At 45.3% G+C, this 21686-nt stretch overlaps 1 pseudogene across 1 annotated transcript in view; it reads left to right on the forward strand.

The window, feature by feature from the left end:
• Nucleotides 1-16489, forward strand: part of LOC146799983 (uncharacterized) — a 390259-nt pseudogene extending 373770 nt beyond the window's left edge. Inside the window, exon 12 of the transcript XR_014968028.1 lies at nt 11673-16489. The product of XR_014968028.1 is annotated as an uncharacterized LOC146799983 (transcript). The remainder of the gene's footprint in view (nt 1-11672) is intronic.
• Nucleotides 16490-21686: the final 5197 nt, after the last annotated feature.

The following is a 21686-nucleotide window of genomic DNA, read 5'->3' on the forward strand; positions in this document are numbered from 1 at the left end:
CAATAAGTAGAATAGGGTACCTTACAATATTGCTCCCATTTAGGTAACTCTCTTTTCTTTTTTTTTTTGTCTTCTCTACTCACCTGTGACAAATTTACTCACATGTTTATTCCAAATATAATCCTTGCATTTATATAGAATCTCAGATGAGCTGCAGCAATTTTTGTTAGCAAGTGGCATTTTAATCTATTTTCACCAATTTCACTACATGTGCTTAGTAATTATCAATTCCTTGTCGTTTTCTCTTTCTATGGTGGAAAGTAAAGAGGCATTAAGGGTTCAAGAGGAAGAATAGGGGACCTTACAATATTGCTCTTATTTAAGTAATCCATTTTTGTTCTCTCTGTTCACCTGTGACAAATTAACTCACATTTTTTTATTCTAAATATAGTCGTTGCATTTACATAGTTACATAATGCAAAATGTCGCAACACCACCTTTCTTTTTGTCATCCCCGGGTGATCCACCTATCAAGTGGCAAAAATGGAAGAAGGTGTTTGAGAGGTATGCAAAGGTATGTGGTACCAACCTGAGTGTTGAAAGAAGAACTGCGCTTTTATTACATTGTCTAGGATCAGAAGGTCATGAAGTGTTTGACCATCTTCCTGAGGTTGACGACACATCCTTAAATGAGTATGAGATATGTATTACAAAATTAGATAGACACTACTTGCCAAAAGTGAGCACTATCTTAGAAAGGTATCATTTTGGCAAGAGAAACCAAAATGAGGGTGAAACGGTGGAAAATTATTTTATCGCTTTGAGGAAATTGGGATCTTCCTGCAAGTTTGGTGCGTTGATTGAGGAAAGAATAAGAGATCAATTTATGCTTGGGTGTAATATACAAAAGGTTAGGGATGATATTTGGCAGAAAGATGAGCCTTCGTTAGACGAAGTAATCACTATTGCAAAGCAAATAGAACATTCACAAAAATGTGTGGAGATCATTACTAAACATGAGAAGAATGCTGAAGGGGTACATGAAGTTAAGTTAGGCTCTAAAGGGTGTGTAATGAAGAAAAACTTTAAGCACAACTCTGAGGGGGGCACTTTGCGCTCATCTCAGAACATTGCTTTTCAACCGAAGTGTTTTCGTTGTGGGAACTTAGGTCATTTAGCTAATGACAAAAAGTGTCCTGCGTTCAAAAGCACTTGCTCAAAGTGCAAGAAAGTGGGTCACTACACGAGTGTTTGTCGCACAAAAAAGTCTAAGCAAAGGTGAATTCAATTAATCCATGGAAGGGGATTCTGATTCTGACCTTGATTGTGGACAGATTGTCTCACAAGTTTTTGGTAAGAATAAAAAGGGGCCTTTTGACACAGTTATGATTGAAGGCAACGGGACTTGCATGTTGTTCGATTCTGGTGCAAACATTTTTATTATCTCGAAGGACTTTTATTTGCAATGTCTTAAAGAGAAGGTCAAAATAATTAAAGCAGATATCAAGCCTTTCGTTTATGGTGGCGAGCCCATCAAACTGTTAGGTTATCTTGAAGGTTTGATAGAGTATAGAGGAAGGTTTACTGCAGGTAAGGTTTATGTTTCTCACAAGGGTGACAGTATATTAAGTTGGCTTCACCAAGAAGACCTTGGGGTCATGTTGGACCCTAATAGTGATCCTCCAATCCTGTTACGGGAAGATTTCAAAGTTAATTCAGTCAACTCCATTGTTGAGAATGTGGGTTATGTTTCCAACCTCAGAGCATCTGTTCCTAATGTCTTTAGCAGTGATTTGGGTTGTTTACGTGGATATACACATAAAATCATATTGGTTGCAGGTGCGGTACCTGTCTTTAACAAGGTGCGCAGCGTACCTTTCTCAGGTAAAGATGAGATGAAAAAACAGATTGATAAGTTAAAATCAGATGGGATCATAGAGGAAGTGGAAGGAACTCAATGGTTGGCGCCAGTGGTCGCAGCACGCAAATCCGATGGTAGTTTGCGTCTGTGCATAGATTTGAGAGCTCTTAACAAGCAGGTCATTGTTGATAGGCACCCTATTCCTAAAATTTCTGAAATGCTCATGCTACTTAAAGACGCCAAAGTGTTCTCTACTGTAGATTTAAAATCTGCGTGTCTTGTTAGAACCGGAAGTGGTCGGGCTTTGTTGACAATGGTAAGACCCCCCATAATTCGGGGGTTGTAATTCCCAGGGCATCTCCCATTTTAAAGGCTCGCCTGTTTTTTTACTCTTCTATTTTCAATTCAATCATAAAATCCTTTCAAATGAAAAGGCGCACAGATTGAGAGGAGGGGAACCTTAAGTCCTTTGTTTCCTAAAATCACAATCTTTAAACACTTGTTGAAGTTAGCAGTTTGTGTGCCTGAGGGAGTATTCGCAAACGGTGCACAATTTATGGGAGAGTTGTCGGGTAATTTGTACCATCAAAATGAGTCTAGAGACACGTTTTTCCGAGCATGTCATTACATGTGGAAGTTATTAACAGATGTTCAGCAGGGCAATGCATGTGTCTGCTGTAAACAGCTTTTCGACATGTCCTTGCGTGTTGATCTTTGATCAGAAGTCTGATCGTATTATGTTCTCCTACTACGTATCCCTATAGTAGCAATTATTTCACCTTTTAGCACTTTCCTGTGACACATGCTGAACTTAGAAGCCCTATTTTTCAGCACGCACTTACATGTGGGGGTTTTTATCAGAACCTAGATTTTCTGCGTTCTTTCCTTACGTAGGTTGTACTTGCTGGGACGTTTGACGTAATTCATGTGTATTTTATAAAGAGATGTTCAACTTGTTCTTGAACACAGATCCTGTGAACATATTTTTGGCATGCCTTTAAATATGGGGGTTGTAAACATTTTCAGCTAGTCATGCACTGCAAGTTCATCTTAAATAAAAACATTTGACTTGTTTTATGTGGATCATCTAATAGATCTTATCACGTCGAATGTGTATCTCGTCTAAGACTTTCAGCATGGGTAGATTCTCTGAGAACTGCTCCCAAAGAATCGCATGCTAAGAAATGTGTAAAACCCCGCAGTGTACGTGAACGGGCATTCGACCCAGGGCACGAGTCGGGGGTACACGCAGGTGGATGGCCTCCTCTCACTTTTTTCACAGGGCGGACGTCGTCCACCCTGCCAAGAAGTTAGGCCCCACTGAAAAAAATGCTGATTTTGTCCCGGTGTAATTTCCTATCTGCTTTCGATCCGCAACAACGTGCAGGCAGGGATGGGACAGGACATTCTTGGATCAAACTCACAATAAAGGAGCAACCTTGGATGCTATCATCAATCACAGAGACGCAATTACGATCAACTACATTCTACCCGTGGACTGGTCGGAAAACCACATTATCTTATTCCACATCAACCAAAGAGTGCTATCCCTCCCACCCATACAAGACCCACCCAAATGGTCTAGAAATCTCACCCAGATTCCTCTTGGCGTCATGGAAGAAAGGTTAAGTTTGCTCCTCCCCAGTGGCAATGACCACCTCTCCACAACTGATCTCACCTCGCTCTATAACTCTAATATGGTGGTCTTGCTTGATCAACTAGCACCCCTGAAATAAAAAAAAAAAAGCAGAGCTATTCCGTCCAGATCATGGTTCGACTCTGACATCAACGACGAAAGGAGACAATTAAGAGCCACAAAAAGACGCTGGAGGAACCATCCTACTACTAGCCACCATGAACAACTCAGAATAGTCTGGAAGAAGTACAACAATCACATCAAGAACAAGAAATCCAAGTTTTTCCGCTCCACTCTGGATAACGCAAAAAAACAGACCCAAGGAGCTCTTTAACATCATCAGACAACAAACCTCCAAACCCGCTACGTCCTCAGTGCAGGCATCCAAAGAACTTTGCGACAACTTCGCCAACTTCTTCAATGACAAGATCGCCAAAATCGAGCGCTCACTGGGCATCAATAGCGCCCTCCTTTCCAATAGCAGCCCGTCTGGGGCGTATGTTAGCGCTCCCTTACCCCACTCTAATCACTGGTTACTCTTCCATCCCATTTACGACGCTGAGATAGTCAAACTGATCTCCATCGACAAGCCTTCATCTCACGTCCTAGACCCTCTACCCGCGCGACTGACCAAAAAGCTGAAACTCTCCTTAGCCCCACTCTGGTTCAAGATTATAAACAGCTCCCTAATAAGCGGAATCGTTCCAGACTGCCTTAAAGTGGGACATGTCACCCCTCTGCTGGAAAAAACCTGGCCTGGATATAAATGATTTGAATAACTTCAGACCCGTCTCTAACCTTCCTCTTCTATCCAAAATCCTAGACAGATCTCCAACAATTAACTCAACACATGGACAGTATCAACCTCCTTGACTCCCATCAGTCTGGCTTTAGGAAAGGCTGCAGCACAGAAACCGCGATCCCCAGCATCATCGATGATATCCACAAATCACTTGACTCAGACCAGTGCTTTCTCCTCATTCTCCTAGACCTATCGGCAGCATTCGACACGGTAGATCACACACTTCTCATCAAGGTTCTCCAGGAAAGGGCCGGACTTGATGAGGTGGTCCTCCTTCTTCCTACACAACTGCACCCAGAGAATCAAAATCAAAAACTTTGAGTCCGACCTTCACCCAGTCAGTAGAGGAGTTCCTCAAGGGTCAGTGCTCTCTACCCAACTTTTCAACATTTACATGGAACTCTCACCACCCTACTCAAAAAAGCTAACATTCCCTTCCACCTATATGCTGAGGATACTCAGATTTACTTGGAAATCTCCTCTGTTAAAGACATTCAAAGGCTCAACGGCATACTGAGGGAAGTGCAGCTCTGGCTGTCAAGTAACCACTTAAAACTGAATCCTGACAAAACCGAATTACTCCTCATATCAAACAAAGAAGAGAACCCCCAAATGGTTGATTGGTTAAAAGCTATCGATGCGCTCAATGGGAACCTCACCCTGGCCGACTCTGTTAAATCACTAGGCATCATGCTAGACCCAAAACTGGACATGACCAAACACATTAAGAACTCAGATAAGAGCGCCTTCCTCAACCTGAAGCTACTGAACAAAATAAAACCTTTCATCCCGCCCAAAGATCTCAAACAAGCCACCTAATCATTGGTGCTGTCAAGATTGGACTATGGAAACGCAGTCCTCTCGGGAATAGCTAAAACACATCTTGCTCCTCTGAAAAAAACTCTCAATGCGGCTGCCAGAATGGTCACCGGAATCAAGAAATTTGATCACATCTCTCCTGCACTCAGAGAACTCAAGTGGCTACCGATAGAAATGTGGGCGAACTTCAGAACAGCCTGCCTCACCCACAAAGTCCTTCACACCGGCAAACCCGAATATCTGGCTGCCAAACTCAAAAGAGCAGGGCAGACTAGGAGCCTCAGAAGCTCTAATACCCTACTACTCATCCCGCTAAAATCATGAAAACAAAGAAACGCAGCCAGGTCCTTTGCCGGAAACTCGCCCAAAATCTGGAATTCTATTCCGCCTCACATCAGAACTATTGCCTCCTTTGCTAAATTCAAAAGTCAGCTCAAAATCCTGTTCCTCAACTGATCCCTAGTCAACCGATAAGAGCAGTCGGAGCGCTGAAGTAGACACCTCACTCCTCTCCAACGCTGCGTCAGCAAGACCCCGAACTAGAACTCTTCGTCATTGACATATTTCAGTATTTTCACTACGGGATTTTCCCGCATAAGTGTATTATGTTATGTTCTGCTCTGTAACTGATGTAAAGCGCTCCGATACCCTCCGGTCAGGTCAGCGCTATATAAAACTTCTCAAATAAACAAATAAAGACTCCTGCTGGGCCCATAACAAAGTCCGAATTTGAGAGGTCATCAGGCCTCCTTTTGTTGGAGCCTCCTGGCTGGCAGCAGTCAGGAGCCTCACACCTAGAAGCAAATGAAGCAGGGGGGAAACAAAGGCTCGCATCTTGTTAGCACTTCACACATACTTGAGAGGCAGCTTTTCACTTTGTTCAGGCTCTGTTTAGGAGATATGCATGCACTGTAAGTACCTCAGATGTGTTGATCTTTCCCAGTGTTTGCACAAAATAAATATCATTTATATAGCGCTTACTACCCTTGAGGAGGTGTTGTGGTAATTTAAATATCACTATTTTTTTTTCTTAAAAAGCACTATGGGTGGAGGAAGCTTTACGCTGACAAAAGGCAACATTGGTTTATGTGAAGCTTACAAAAGTGTGAATCTTCTGCCTAAATCAGGAGGGTTTGCAAGTATACTCAAAATGTGCTCAAATGTACTCATGATAGACCTGCTAAACATATATGTGAGGGCTTAAGATCTGATGTCACATGCTGTGATGTCACTCGCTGTGATGTTACGCGCTGTGATGTTACGCTCCAAGATGTCACGTGTCGTGATGCCACTTGCATACTGATTAATTAGGTCAGTCCCCCCACTTCTGTTTTTTAGGACTTGTTCCCTTTGGTGTTGCAGGCGACAATTGTATTTATTTAGAAGTAATTTGTAACCAGAATGTGCCACAGGCCTACAAATTGGCAGTTCGAAATCAGCAGCATATACGTGTGGCTATGTTAGAGCCCGCAGACGGCTAATGAGAGGTTCAATAACCCGACCGGGTAAATGTCGTCTGGGGCTTCTCCACTTCAGTTACAGTTCCTGTCTGAGCTCCGTCTCCCAGCGATTGCCACCCAGGAAACGAAACCCAGGGCCCCTTCATATCGGAAAGAGTACATTATTCACACAAGCATTAGATGCAGTAATTATTGGCGTTGCCAGCAATTGTCTGTTTATAATGGGTTATTTGCAGGGGTCGGACTGTTGCTTGGATCGCCCTGGCTCTGCTGAACATATTACATGAACAAGCATTGGCATAGCCAATAGGTCTTATAAGTATTTAGTTATGCAGCACAATATCCTTGGTGCAACAACATCAACTGTTGCATGGCTAAACACTCAAGGTCCCAAAGGCGTGACCTATTGGCTATGCCAATGCTTGTTCTCTCTCTTGTTCTGGAGCAAAGTCTGATGAGGTCAAATTAGTGCAGGACCCCTATAATAAGTGCAAGTGAGCTCCACCTGCAACCACTGGCTGAAATTAGGCACTGCCACTAGGCCTAATATTTTGAGACCTGTACATAAGGGCAGCCTCACCCATTAATATTTTGCAACATCCAATTGGGTAAAATAAAATGTGCCTTAAGTCATTTATGGGGCAGGAGCATATTTCTGGACTTTCAATTATAAATATTTCACACGCACATTGTCCTGCACTGAAGGAATGGCAAAAAGGGTGTTGTCTTGAAATACCTCTGTGAAAACATGGCTTATATGCTTTGGATTCAACCTATAGAAGCTGTTTTTGTCATTGCATTCAATCTGTTTTCCAGAGATCACTGTGAGCAGCCGGGGAACAGTGTCAAATCTACAAAAACATGCTTGCTATAATGTCAACTTTGTCCAATATGTTTAAATTGTACAGTTTGTCACTTGTTATTCTCATATTGGCTGTGAGATTTGCTCGGACCCCACTTCTGCAAATTCTTGCCCTGCCCCATTGCGGGAAGTATCCCCCCAAAAAATTTTGCTCTAGTTGCGCCCCTGCTGTGTAGACTGCCAGTTGGGAGGACTACAAACACAGGCAAGCTATTGTTGACTTATTGGTATCCGGTGATTATTACTCTCCTGCTGCCTTTTGTTGGATATGTCTGCAGAGCCGAAATTATGATACAATGCTTTTATGTAATGCTATCTTTTGAAATGGCAATAAAGAAATAATCTGTAAAAACACGTGCAAGCTATGGGGCCTAGAAAATATACATGTACGTTTAAGACCTTCCTTGGTGTCTGTGAAACCCTGTCTGAGAATGTTAGTTTTGCCTAAACTTAAATGTGAGATTTAAATCAGGGTTGCATTGGAGATCAGACTGACTGATTAGGCATACCTCTTAAGCATCTGTGCACTCATTATACTGATGATGCCAAATGGCTGTGTCTTTAAAAGCCTATTTTAAAGTTCCTGAAAGTGAAATTGGTTAGATGTGTCTGGATATTAGAATATGTAAATCATCTCTCTCATGGAGTGTTTATAAAATAAAATAAGGTCAGGTGATAGAGGTTTGTCTGTACCTGCTTGGGGTGCTTGTGGTCGGCACATAGGTGCCTGCACAGATTATTTAAGGAACATACTTTTTCTAGGTCTTTTACAGGCAGAACATGGGGAATCGTCACCCTGACGTTTCCAAATCCCTGCATCCTAGGTGGAGGAAATGGTGGAATTCCTCATATATTTTGACATGATGTAGCCAGGTTAGGATGTAGGGGACTATATAATCCTAGTGTTTGTGGATCTGGTGATTGTAGATAATTTCAAACACATTTTCTCTTGATTTTGCCTTCAGAGGCCACTATAAGGACCAGTTCGCCAGTTGCTTCAACAAGAGCTGAGACCACCCCTTGATAGTTATCACTCAGTAGGAAGGAATCTGTTCTATAGCCCTGAAGGTGTTAAAATTGGCGCTTCCATTGAGTCTCCTGTATATCTGTTTTTCTAGATGTTGTTTCATGGTCTTCTGGAAGTTAATATAGGTTCAATTCCCCTTTCGTTTTGGATGAAGATAAGCTGACCCCTTAGAAGCTAGCGGCCTCTGCTCTTATGTGCCACTGCATGTTGGACGTGTTAGGAGCAAACTTGCTTGAGGTTTGGCCACTTCTTCTGAATGCTGTTTTGCCTTTATTAGTTTCCATCCAGAGTCTTTGCATCCCCTCTGTTGCCAGTATTTCACGTCTCAGTGATAAACCTCTATACAAAGGGCTGGATCTGAGTACGACCCTGGGATGTGTAAATTATGGTGTACTCAAAGTAAAGCTTGAAATTCAACAACTTGTGCTGTTCAATACATTTGTTTCCTTCTGTAGATTGTCAATACCTAGAACGTGCTTAAGCATGCCTTGACAGTGCTTGGTCCATCTTGACTCCAGCCTCCTTGTTGTCCACAAATGCCAGGAAAAGGGAGAATTGCCACTTGTGGGTAGGTTTTTGCTCCTTCTCTGGCCATGGTTAGGGAAAGTGGAGAAGGGAAGACATGGCTGCTTGCAAACTCTTCAGGTCTTCCTTCATTTAGCTGGAAACACCTGGAATCGATTCCTGCCTGCAGCTGATGCCCCTGTCCTGTCCACTCAAGAACCCCACCCTTGCCTGCGCCTGCTACTCCCCTCCTCCGTGTGCCCCTCACCAGAGTTGTAAGAACTCTGTGGTGTGATAGGCTTAGTGTGGAGGGTTTCAGGTATCACCTGATATTATTATAGGAACTTTAAAATTGGAAACAAAGATCATCTGAAATAGACATGTTTACCTGCTGGGGTCCGAGCCCATGGGATCCATTTCCCGCCTAGTGCATTAGCATTGAGGAAGCTACTGTCAGGGCAGCTTCCAGTTATGGTATTGGGGGTACTGAAATCATTACCTTACCTTGGGTGGCAGACATTTCCTTTACTACAGCCTGTCTAGACTGCTGTTAGCAGTTTCCCCTCTATTACGAGTCACTCTTTGGCTGAGGAGTTCATGTATGATTTATACAATGTTGGCGTGTCTTACCGAACATATGTTTAGCCAATTTATTACACTTGCATGCTAAATGCCTGAAATCCCTGTCTGCTAATACTGTGATCTCAACATGTCTGTTGGTAAACCCTTCAAGAGTTCTGAGGGTACTTCTGTTGAGTCATTTTGTAGACGATTGGGGACATGAACTGATGTTCTGCCATACGCATGGCCTACAGGGTCTTGTTCTGAGGTGTCTCTCTATATTAAGGCATAAACCTGGGGAATGATGCTAGAGCTGTCTCTCTCTTTCTCTCTCTCTCGCTCTCTCTCTCTGACGGCTGTACATCTGCCCTGCTGTTGGCTAGTAATGCAGCGCCACTTCATAGTTCCCTAGCATAGGTTCTGGGGGTGATGAGTATCAATGAGCTGCATTCCTAGAATCATTGCTAAAGAGGCATCTTCTTCCTCATGTAGTCTTTTTGGCACGTCTGGGATGGGTGAAAGTGAAGGCACACGTGTGTCAGTGTAGGTGGCCACAAATGCTGTTCCCGAGGACTTCAGTTTTTCACTGCTGTTCCTTTGGACAGGTACTGTTACCATCATTATCTTGGGGTGTAATGTGTGGGTTTGCCGTATCTAATTGGTGCTTTGTTTCTGCCACCCAGAAGAGGGTTTCTTCTGTCTTCTGTGGATGCTTTCTTGTTGCAGCCTGTACTGTGTGAGGGTTAATGGTGGTGGCTGGGACTGCTGCTGTGAAGCTCACAGAGTGGCATGCTCTCCTACTGCTGTATAGCATATTGATACAATTGTCTATATCCGTATTAGTTGTTCTAGTTTTGCGTTGACAAGTTATGGTTCACCCATTGGGAATGATGGGTTCAGCCTGCTTTGACACGTCATGTTTTTCCTAGTGACATGAGTGGGCCAAGCTGTTGGCTCGCCTACAGCATCTGATGCTGGTGCCACCACTGGAGTGCAGTCTTCCAATTCCTACTGGGCATTAGCGTCAGTCATGCACACCCATCAATAAATTAATTCTGGGTGATCTGTACTTGTGTCCTGGGCTAGTTACGCTTCATCAGGCTTTACAACCCTTTTAAAAGTAAATGTGTTGAGTTAATGTTGCACACTTATTAGTGTGACTGACAACCGGATCCATTCTTAATTGTATTCATTTCAGCACTTCTCTTTGGTTCTCCTTCCTATGGAGTATCTGGAAACTGTGGATAAATCTGTGGTAGGGGAAGCCCTCAGTCCAAACCCCTCAGATATTTCTGGTACCTGTGCTGCTCTTAGTACAGGCCAGGAAGTAGAATTTTCTCCCTGTCCCATAAACGTCCTCCCAGACATTTCTTCACTAAAATTGCAGCCTTGTATGAGAATCGGGGAGGCACAAGGGGAAACATTTGGTGGGTCTGTGTGTGCCTTCTTTCTCCCACAGGGAGGATACTTGACAAATTATGTTACTGTTTCAAAAGATGTAGAGTGAGGTTTGGCTGGGATTTTCAATAAAAAAAGCCCAAAAGGCAAAGGTCTGTGCTCCAGGATGCTGTTACCGTGAGCTGAACAAAATAATTAAGCTAACTGATACTTACAGGGCACGATGGGATACTAGTGGAATGTGCTTTCTTAAAGGTGCAGCTTCAGGTTTCAAGCCTCTGTCGACTGCAGCCTATTTAATTACACTGCTGTTCTTTCCGCTCAGTTTTCTTTTGAAAGAGGTCTGTGAAAGGGTTGTTCTTCTCACTTCTCTTAATGTGGTGGCATTTTACATTTATTAAGTTGCTTATTTTTTAGAAATAATAAATGAAAACTGGCCAGCATAACTGCGATAGGTTGTCAAAAACTGTTTTGTTAAATAATTTTATAGGAAAAAAATATATATATATAAATGTTATGAGTTCTGGGTCCCGCATGTGGACGGGACAGTTCAATGATTGACCTTGCTTAATGCCCTGGAACAGAACTCTGATTACAGATAAGTACGTTTTCCTATTCTCTCATTGCAGGTCTATGGAACAGCATTTAATAATAGAGAACAGCACAGCTTTTGTCTGACAAGAGACAGCATGTCACATTCTGTTTATTATATTATTTAGTAATAAGGTTACAGCTCTCTAACGGTGTTGTTTTTGGAACCTATGCCCTTTATACACTTTTAAAATGTATTCTCATTCTGCAGCAGAACAGTCAGAGACAGAAAATAGGAATGAGAACAAGCCCTGTACCTGTGACCAGAAGAAACAACAAGTAATCCAGCAGAGTAAGGAAAGCCTACCCTGCACTGATTGTGAGAAGATATTTACTAAGGTGCTATGCCCTTTAAATGACCAAGGATTACATACAGAAGCGAGGCCCTATAAGTGCACTCTCTATGAGAAGGACTTCACTGGAGAGACCCATCTTCCGCAGCACCCAGCAGCACTCATAGGGGTCTCGTTCTTTCAATGCATGGAGTGTCCAAAGAGCTTTACTCAAAAGAAAAGTCTGATAAAGCACCAAAGTACACACACAGGGGTGCAGCCCTATCACTGCAGTTACTGTGAGAAAAGCTTTAATCAGAAGGAAAATCTTCTAACGCATCTGCGACTCCACACAGGGGGGAATCCTTTTCATTGCTCAGAGTGTGACAAGAGCTTTGCTCGCAATATAGATCTACTTAATCACAAAGTAACCCACACAGGAGCGAAACCCTTTCACTGTAGTGAGTGTGAGAAGATATTTACTCAAAGGAGTGAACTTGTATATCACAAAAGAAATCACACAGGAGAAAGGCCATTTCAGTGCACGGAGTGTGAGAAGAGCTTTACTCAGAAGAAAATACTTCTAAAGCATCAATTACTCCACACAGGGGTGAGACCCTTTCACTGCAGTGAGTGTGACAAGAGTTTTACTTATAAACATCATCTTGTAACACACCAGAGAACACATTCAGGAGTTAGACCTTTTCACTGCCCAGAGTGTGAGAAGTGCTTTGCTGACAAGAGGAATCTTCTCAATCATCAAATAATCCACACAGGAGTGAAACCCTTTCCCTGTACGGAGTGTGAGAAGAGCTTTATTCAAAAGAGAGATCTTCTAAATCACAAAAGAAAACACACGTGAGAGAGGCCCTTTCACTGCAATGATTGTGAGGAGAGTTTCACTCCCCAAAAATCTTTTTGTAAAGCACCAGAGAATCCTCCACAAAGGTGAAGCTCTTTGAATGTGTGCAACGTGAAAAAGTTCTTTCTTTGTAAATCAAGGATTAAGTCAACAAAGATTACATACAAATGGGAAAGTCCTATGACTGCAGCATGTGTGGGAAAAACTTTACTTGAAAACAAAATCCATCAATATCATTATAGGGTGAGGCCATTTAACTGCAGTGAACATGAGAACCTTTTTACTCAAAAGATAGGTCTCTTCTAGAGCACAAACAACATTAATAATAAAATCAAATCTTAAAATCATGAAAGATTGCAATCCAGCAGCACGGAGAGTTGGAGAACCTAGTCAAAAAGATAAAGATAAATACAGTAAATCAGCAAAGATATTCCATTATATTGCACCTAAATAGCTACATGTTTTTTTATAAACAAGTTACATTGTCATGAAGCATTCCATTCTGTAACAATTATGAGTAGCACTATGCCTATTGTAATCAAACTGGCACATACAAGTATAATGAATCACAGAAAAGTATCTTTTGTCATTCTACTCCAGCATCCACATCCATCACCCCAAGCCATTTACCCCAAACTCTTGCATGTTTAGCCGGACAACACTTGACCTCATATGTTTTTCCTGCTTTGCACACCAGTCGACCCCACGCCTCCATAATGCCAGCGATGGTGCCCTGGGGGCATTCCAATATACAGCAGTATTTCTTTTAGCCACTACAAGAGCTGTTCCCAGCAACAGTCTTTCAGCTCTAGAGCCCCCAACACCATCATCCACCCCCAGGAGGATCAGCAATGAGTAGAAATCCAGGGTTGGGTCCAGTACATCCGATAATTCAGCCACCACCGCCTCCCAGTAATGGGTTATAACAGGAAGGGTTTACACCATGTGAAAGAAGTGTGCAGGTGTATGGGAACAGCAATCACCAGGCCATCACGAAACCTCCTGATAGGAGTAAGATAGGCACAGTGTAGATAATAGGTTTGCACCAAACGGAGCCTGGATGAAATCGTTATCACTCTGGGGGCCATCAGCGCATCACACTAGTCATCATCTTCTAAAGGTCCTATCCGTTCCTTCCAACGGGCTCTGAGGGCGTCTAATGACCCGGGGCATTAAGGACCAAGGTACGGCAGATCTTGGATACCCCTTCCTTGAAGAAGGGACTACATGTCCCGAAATGCATAGGGCACCGCATGAATAAGACACATCGAAGAAGAATGTGTTCATCAATCATATGATTTGTATTTTTTTTGCTACTTTCTTTATATATTGAAGTGAATCTAAATGAATTACTACGTATGATTTGTCACAATTATATATGTGATTTAACAATAATAATGAAAACAAAGAGAAAAGGTTCATTGGCTGTAGTCATAATTGGTGTTATCATGTAAAGGTTGCAAAAAACATTGCTTGAAATACACATAGCTGTGCACACAGTTACTCGGGCACATGCATACTTGAACGTTATACGAATACGCCTCCCTATGCCTAAAACACCCCATCAGTAACTTGGCTTCCATGGAACTTAATTCTGGGATGGTCGTGTCTAAGGGGATGTGGGTGCTCAGTGCGTGGCGCAGCTGTAGTAATTTATGAAATTGGGTATTGGAGAGTGTAAGTTTGTTTAAGATCCTGGAAGGAGACCATATGTGAGCCTGCCCAGACGTCCCCTAAAAGGTTGATAGCTATGGTGTCCCAACGAGCAAACCCCCTCAAGTGCTGCCACCTATCCCGAACCAAGTACCATGCCATAATGCAGAGTGTTGAGTGAGTTTCTTTCACCGCCCTGTATGTTTCTGTAACACCCTTCACCCTGTAAACACCTGACGGGTCACCTCCAGTATCGTGGTTAGAATGGTAGAACCATAGATTAATGTCATGATACGTGGAAAACCCAGCGTATTGAGCTCCCTCTCGCCTGTGTTCCATGTCTGACCAACCCCCAGTGAACCAGTCATTAATGACCAAAAGGCAGGTAGCCAGGTGATATAAGTTAACCATTCCAAGACCCCCTTCATAGGGAGCAAGCTGGCAAGTGGACAGTGCTAAGAGGGCCCTGATGTTATGCCAGAGAAAGGGATTGGCCAATGAGTCCATTTCTTGGACCCAATGACAAGGGATACTTTGTGGAAAATTATGGAAGAGATATAAGAATCTTGATTAAAACCATCATTTTATATAGAGCTATCCTCCCCATGACCTTCAGCGGCAATGTCTGCCATTTCTTAAGGTCAGCTGTAATCTTGCGTATTAGATGGGTAATGTTTAGAGACCAGGTTAATTCAGGAATGAGAGACACCCGTATGCCCAGGTAGCGAAAACTGAGACAAAGGAATGGGATCACAGTTTGCCGATCAAAGTAATCACGTGCGGGCGCCAGCGGCACCAAAACTGACTTAGCAGGTTTAACAACTAAACATGAGGTGCCTGCAAAAAAACTGCAAGACATGAAGACATCGAGGGCCGATGCCTGCCGGGTGTAAGAGGCATAGCAGTACTTCATCGGCTTAGAGGGCAATGCGGTCCTCATGGCCCGAATCCCACTCCCATCCCCGAATCTGGGTGTTCGCATCATATAAGTCTTGCTAAGAATTCTATAGCCAACGTAAAGAGCAGGGGGGGGACAGGGAAAATCCCTGTCTAGTCCCACGACTGATGGAAAACTTATTAGAAACCACTCCATTCACCTGTACACAGGCTGTGGGATTAGAGCAGAGAACTCACACGAGACAGCAAACGCGGGGACCTAACACAGCCACTTCAGCACTCGAGCTAAATAATCCCAGTCCACCGTGTCAAAAGCTTTTTCAAAGTCTACTATAAGCAAGGCTAACAAAGCTGTGAGTAGGGGACGGTGGGCTAAGGCTACATGTAGGCACCGCAAGCAGTGTCTAGTGCTCCTCCCGGGCATAAAGCCACATTGGTCCAGATGACTGAAGGATCTCAAAACTGTCCGCAACCAGGTGGTCAATATGGTAGAAAAAATATTTTACCTCCCCATTAATTAATAAATTGCCCAATAGTCGGCGCATGAGGTGGACGGCGTTCCTGTCTTGGGTATGACAACAATGGTGTTCTCATCGATCTCCTTGGGGAAGGAGCCTCTGTGGACAGCTTCTTTGTACAGATTCAGTAGATGAGGAGTGAGGATGTCTTTATATTTAGTGTAGAGTTCTGAAGGGTACCCGTCCAGGCCAGCAGTCTTGCCACACACCTTCGCCAAGATCGCTTCTCCAACCTCTTCCAGCGTGATGGGCTCATCCAATACTCGCCTTTCCACCCACGAAAGTTTGGGCAAGGGTATATAATCTATGAGGGGAATAGCCTTTTCAGTTTCAGGACGTGGGCCGGCCGCGTAAAGATTTGCGTAATAGTCAGCAAAAACTTGCGCAATGCAAGGGAGGAGGAGCATGTTCTTCTTTGGTTGTCCTTCACCTCAGGAATGATTCTTCCTGCAAGGGACCGAGATGCAGAGGCCCACCAGATCTGTTTTGCCACCATGAGCGAATGATGTCGGATTTCATCTTAAAGCATGGCAAGCTCTCTATCAAGGGTCTCATTAGAGTCATCTCTGATCTGGCTCTCCGAACGAAGAGCTTGAGCTTCAAGCAGTGTAACATGGTTGTGCTGTGCCTACTCCCTTCCCCTCCCAAGACTCTTTGTATGTCCCCAAACCGTGGCCTTACATGCCCCTCAAAGAGCACCTATAAATTGGACCATCCCTATGTTATTGGTAAAATAAGTTACAATTGCACGCATCAGGTCTTTGGTGTATATATAATGTCTTGGAGGTGCCAGGTGTTCAGCCGCCAAAGGTGGCCGCAGGTGGGGCTGATGGCTAAATGTTAAGAAGCTAACTGTTAAGGAGCATTTAACAACTGAGGCAATCTGAAGGGAAAAAGGATTTTTTTATGCAATACCTTAGATGCTTTACTTGCTTAACATCTATGGTATATTTATTTTATATCTTTGCCCCACAAACTGAAGCAGCTTTCTCCTGCAAAATAATTGGCTCCAATAACAACCTATTCTACATCGTAAAGATGTATCCTTCTGGTAAATCTAGCCACCACCCTAGCTAACCATCTCTGAATGCATCCGAAAGATAAATGGCGCCTTCACCTGATTCCCCAACAATGGGCACATGTTGACATGGACTCAAGTGTAGAACCAATAGTTCAGACAGATACTTCTTCCTGCAGATCCCTCACATTAAGACTATCTTTCAGATGCAAGAATTAATCTGGAAAAATGATCCCCAGTAATATCTCTCTAACCCTGCAAGATGAGACAAATGTCCAGTGGACCTCTGTCTCCATTCTCTTGCTCTGTCTTTTTTTCTCCTTTTTCACTCGTTTTTCCCTCACTTCTATCTCCCCCCTCACTCTCCTTCTGGGTCTTTCCTCCATTTTCTGTCGGTTTCCCCTCATTTCAAGCTCCCCCCTTCACTCTCCTTCTGTGTCTTTCCTCAGTTTTTCACTCGGTTTTTTACCCTCATCTCAATCTCCCCCTTTCACTCTCCTGTGTCCTCTGTGTCTTTCCTCCACTCTTTCTTGCACTTTTGCAGCCTTATTTGCACTTTTCTCTCTTTTTGCATTTTACCTTTTGCCTTTTTCAGCCCGTTTTTCCCCGCTGCTGCTGCCCCCGCGGCCCCTCCCCCCCCCCAGTGCGACCAGCCCAGTTTAGCTCCCTTCCCCGCTCCCGCCTCCCAGCTGTCCAGCCCTCCCCGACCCCTACTTAATGGCGGCCAGGCCGTGCCGCCGGGGCGCCTAAGGCAAGCTCGTCAGCGCACGACCCGACTGTGACCAGCGCCAGGAACCCTGGATCTCTGCACCGCCAACGCTACGACCCAGCGGCACTCCACGCTCTCAACCCAGGCCGCAACAACAATTGCAAGCTAGCATCATCAGCCAACACCCACGGACCCTTCAGCTGTCACCGCTGCCGGCACACCTGCAGCACCGCCAAAACCACTGACCCAACGCAATCCGCCCACATCAACACAACTGAACCGAAGACCCTGCAATGCATCCTCCTCAACGTCCGATCCCTCCACAAAAATGCCACTGAAATCTGGGACCTCCTCGACAGCACTACCCCGGACGTAGCATTCTTTACCGAAACCTGGACCAACACCACCTCGGGACCGGACATCGCCATTCCCCAAGGATACAAGATCTCCAGGAAGGACTGCCCCACCCCGCCCGGGAGGAGGAATCGCCACCGTGCACAAATCCCGCCCTCTGCCTGAGCACACTCCCCTATGAGCCCACAGACCTGATGGAACACCTTCACTTCAAGATACTGTCCAGCCCTACCTCCTCCCTTCGAGGAACCCTCATCTACCAACCCCCTGTACCCTGCGGACCTTTCACCATCTCCATCACGGACATCATCTCCCCGCATGCCATTGCGTCCACCAACTACACCCTACTGGGAGACCTCAACTTCCACCTCAACAACCAACTGGAACCCAGCACGACTTCCCTCCTGGACAACATCCACAACATTGGACTCCGCCAGATCATGACCGAACCCACGCACTCAGCAGGACACACCCTCGACCCCCTCTTCACAACAGGAAACTCCATCACCTTCATCCACACCACCAAACTCCCATGGACTGACCATCGATGCGTCCACTTCACCTTCAGAACACCCACCATCCACAGACACCAGCACCTGCTCCCACAAAGAAACTGGACCAGAATCACCGACGACCAGCTAACCTCATCACTTAGCAACTCCACCCCAACCGTCGCGGAAAACGACGCCAACACCGCAGCCCGAACCATGCACAGATGGATCTCCAACAGCGCCAACGCCATAGCCCCCCTCAAAAAAAACAACAACACTCACGCCAAGAAAGCTAGATGGTTCACCACCGAACTTCGATAGTCCAGACGCACTTGCCACCACCTCGAAAAGGCCTGGAGGAACACCAAATCCACAGAAGCCCACAACTTTAGAGCCGCCACCAACGCCCACCACCAACTCATCAGAAAAACGAGGAAAAAAGCAATTGAAGACAGAATCTCCACTCCTGCACACAACAGCAAAGAACTCTTCAACATCATCAAGGAGTTCGCCCAACCCACCAGCGAGTCCACCGACATCCCTCTCTCACAAGACCTCTGCGACAAACTCAGCACATTTTTCCACCACAAAATCAAAAGCATCTACGACAACTTCGACGACAACCAACACACTGAACCCTCACCAACCACCCCCAACACCCTGAAGCCAGCGATCGGCAACTGGACAGCCCTCACCACCGAAGACACACTGAAGACGATGAAGTCAATCCACTCCGGGGCCCCCACGGACCCCTGCCCCCACCACATTTTCAACAGACCCGCCGACACCATCGCACCTATGCTCTGCCACACCATCAACCGCTCCCTGGCAACCGCCTCGTTCCCTGATGTCTGGAAACACGCTGAGATCAACCCCCTCCTGAAGAAACCCTCGGCGGACCCCACCGACCTCAAAAACTACAGACCCATCTCCCTGCTCCGTTCCCAACGAAAGTCATCGAGAAAGCCATCAACAGCCAACTATCCACATTCATTGAAGAGCACAACATCCTCGACTCCTCCCAATCTGGCTTCAGAAAAAACCACAGCACGGAAACCGCCCTCCTCGCCGCAACAGACGACATCCGTACATTACTGGACAAAGGAGAAACAGCCGCCCTCATCCTCCTCGACCTCTCAGCGGCTTTCAACCCAGTCTCTCACCGCACCCTAATATGCAGACTCCAATACGCAGGGATCCAAGACAAGACCCTCGACTGGATCCGCTCCTTCCTGTCCAGCAGAACGCAGCAGGTCAGACCCCCCCTTTCCTCTCGGACCCTACACCAACCACCTGCGGAGTCCCCAAGCCCTACTCTCTTCAACTTCTACATAGCTCCACTCTCCCCCATCGTCAGAACCTACAGACTCAACATTGTGTCATACGCAGACGACAACCAACTCTTCCTCCGCCTATCCAACGAACCCAACGCCGCTAGACACAACTTTCGAGAGGGCATGGAAGCCGTCGCCAAATGGATGAAAAACAGCTGCCAACAACTAAACACCAACAAAACGGAAGTACTCATCATGGGCCCAAACCCAGACACCTGGAACGACACCTAGTGGCCTCCCGCCCTCGGAAGCCCCATGGACCAGGCACGCGACCTGGGAATCATCCTGGACTCAGAGCTCAAAATGGACCGCCAGATTAACTCCGTCTCGTCCTCCTGCTTCCACACCCTCCGCCTCCTACGTAAGACCTTCAAATGGATCCCTCTCGAACACAGAAAGACCGTCACTCTCGCCCTAGTCACCAGCAGTCTCGACTACGGCAACGCACTCTATGCTGGAATAAACAAAAACCTCGCCCGCAAGCTACAGAACATCCAAAACGCCGCCGCAAGACTGGTCCTCAACCTGCCAAGACACTGCCACATCTCCTAGCACCTGCGCACACTCCACTGGCTCCCCATCGAAGCTAGAGTCACCTTCAAGATGCTAACCCACGCTCACAAGGCCCTCCACGACACCGGACCAGCATACCTGAATAGCCGACTCAAATTCCACACACCCCAAAGGACCCTACGATCAGCCCAGCTCCCATACGCCGTGGTCCCCCGCACCAGAAAGACCAGATCAGGAGAGCCTGGAACGACCTTCCGCTCCACCTCAGACAGATAACATTGCTCCCCATCTTCGCGAGAAACCTCAAAACCTGGCACTTGGACAGACCCCCTCCTTGATGGACTGGAAACTGCGAACCTCCCCCCCCCCCCCCCCCCCCCACTCCCCAGCATCTTGAGACCCTTACGGGTGAGTAGTCATGCTTAACAAGCACCTGATTTGATATGCACCTCCAATTGCACTTCTGCCATCACAGGATGTGACAACATCAAAATATATATGCAGCGTGTCCATTCCGGTTTCCCTTGCCTTTCAGATGCAGGTATGGAGCTACTTACTGTGTACACAATTTCCAATGTTACTAGCTCAATTGTCACCTCCTCTAACCTCTTGATCAGCGACTGATGTGCCTTCATATACCTGAAGGCCATTTGGGATTAAAAAAACAAATTGTTTTTGGTTTATTCATGTACAGATACCCCTAAATCATTCTTCTCTGCTCCTTTAGAGATGTTTCCTAAGAAGGAGTGTTCTCCCATAGGATAATTCCTTAAAAAGCAAAGTATACAACATAGTAAGTAGAAATAATTATCTTGCTCAAGGAAATAGTCCCAGTTCCATGACAATTTGTCGACTTGGAGGCATCATTCCCAACACTGGTCTCTGCCTCTTTTTCTTTAGAACCAAATCCATTTCTTGAAAACTAGGCCATAGTTCAAAGCTCCATCTGTCAATCCTTCCCAGATTGCGGTCTTTTATCAAGCCTTTTAGATATCTTTAGGACTGTCCAGCATCCCTCTGGGCCAGTCTTTAAGGGTAGACTTGATCTGGCCTCATCTGTTTCTGAAGATGCCTTAATCTACTGTAGTGCCTACTATGCCCTTGTCCCCAATCCAGGCACAGCCTCTGATACCATGGGATGCACCATTCTTATCCCACCTATTCCTTCGATGAGCAGCCACTGGTAGGGCCTCTTCCTAGAGCATAGAGATTCACTCAATTAGAGGTGCTCTTTGGCTTCGATGCTGATGTACTTGACGTGCTTAACTGTGATTCTAGACATATGGAGAAAGGTGATTTAGAGACTTTTACCTTATTATCACTCTGATGCTCTGCTTTTTGTTGTCTTTCAAAATATCAGTGGTTTTAATACTCTGCAGGAGACATTCCTTACCTTTCTGATCCCCCTTCTGAGAGAGTCTGTTCTTTACCATCACTGACACTGAAAGAAGCAGAGCCACCTGAGTTGCCCCTTCCCACTATGGAGCCTAAGTTCAACATCCTGACTGAGATCCTACGTCCTTCTTCACGTACTCCAGAGCCACTATTGGATTTCAGCCCAAACCTTTTGAACCCATTTTCTTGTTGTCGTATTCTCTCTTCTC

This window comes from Triturus cristatus, chromosome 8, assembly GCF_964204655.1.
Source record: "Triturus cristatus chromosome 8, aTriCri1.1, whole genome shotgun sequence".
NCBI classification, from domain to species: Eukaryota; Metazoa; Chordata; class Amphibia; order Caudata; family Salamandridae; genus Triturus; species Triturus cristatus.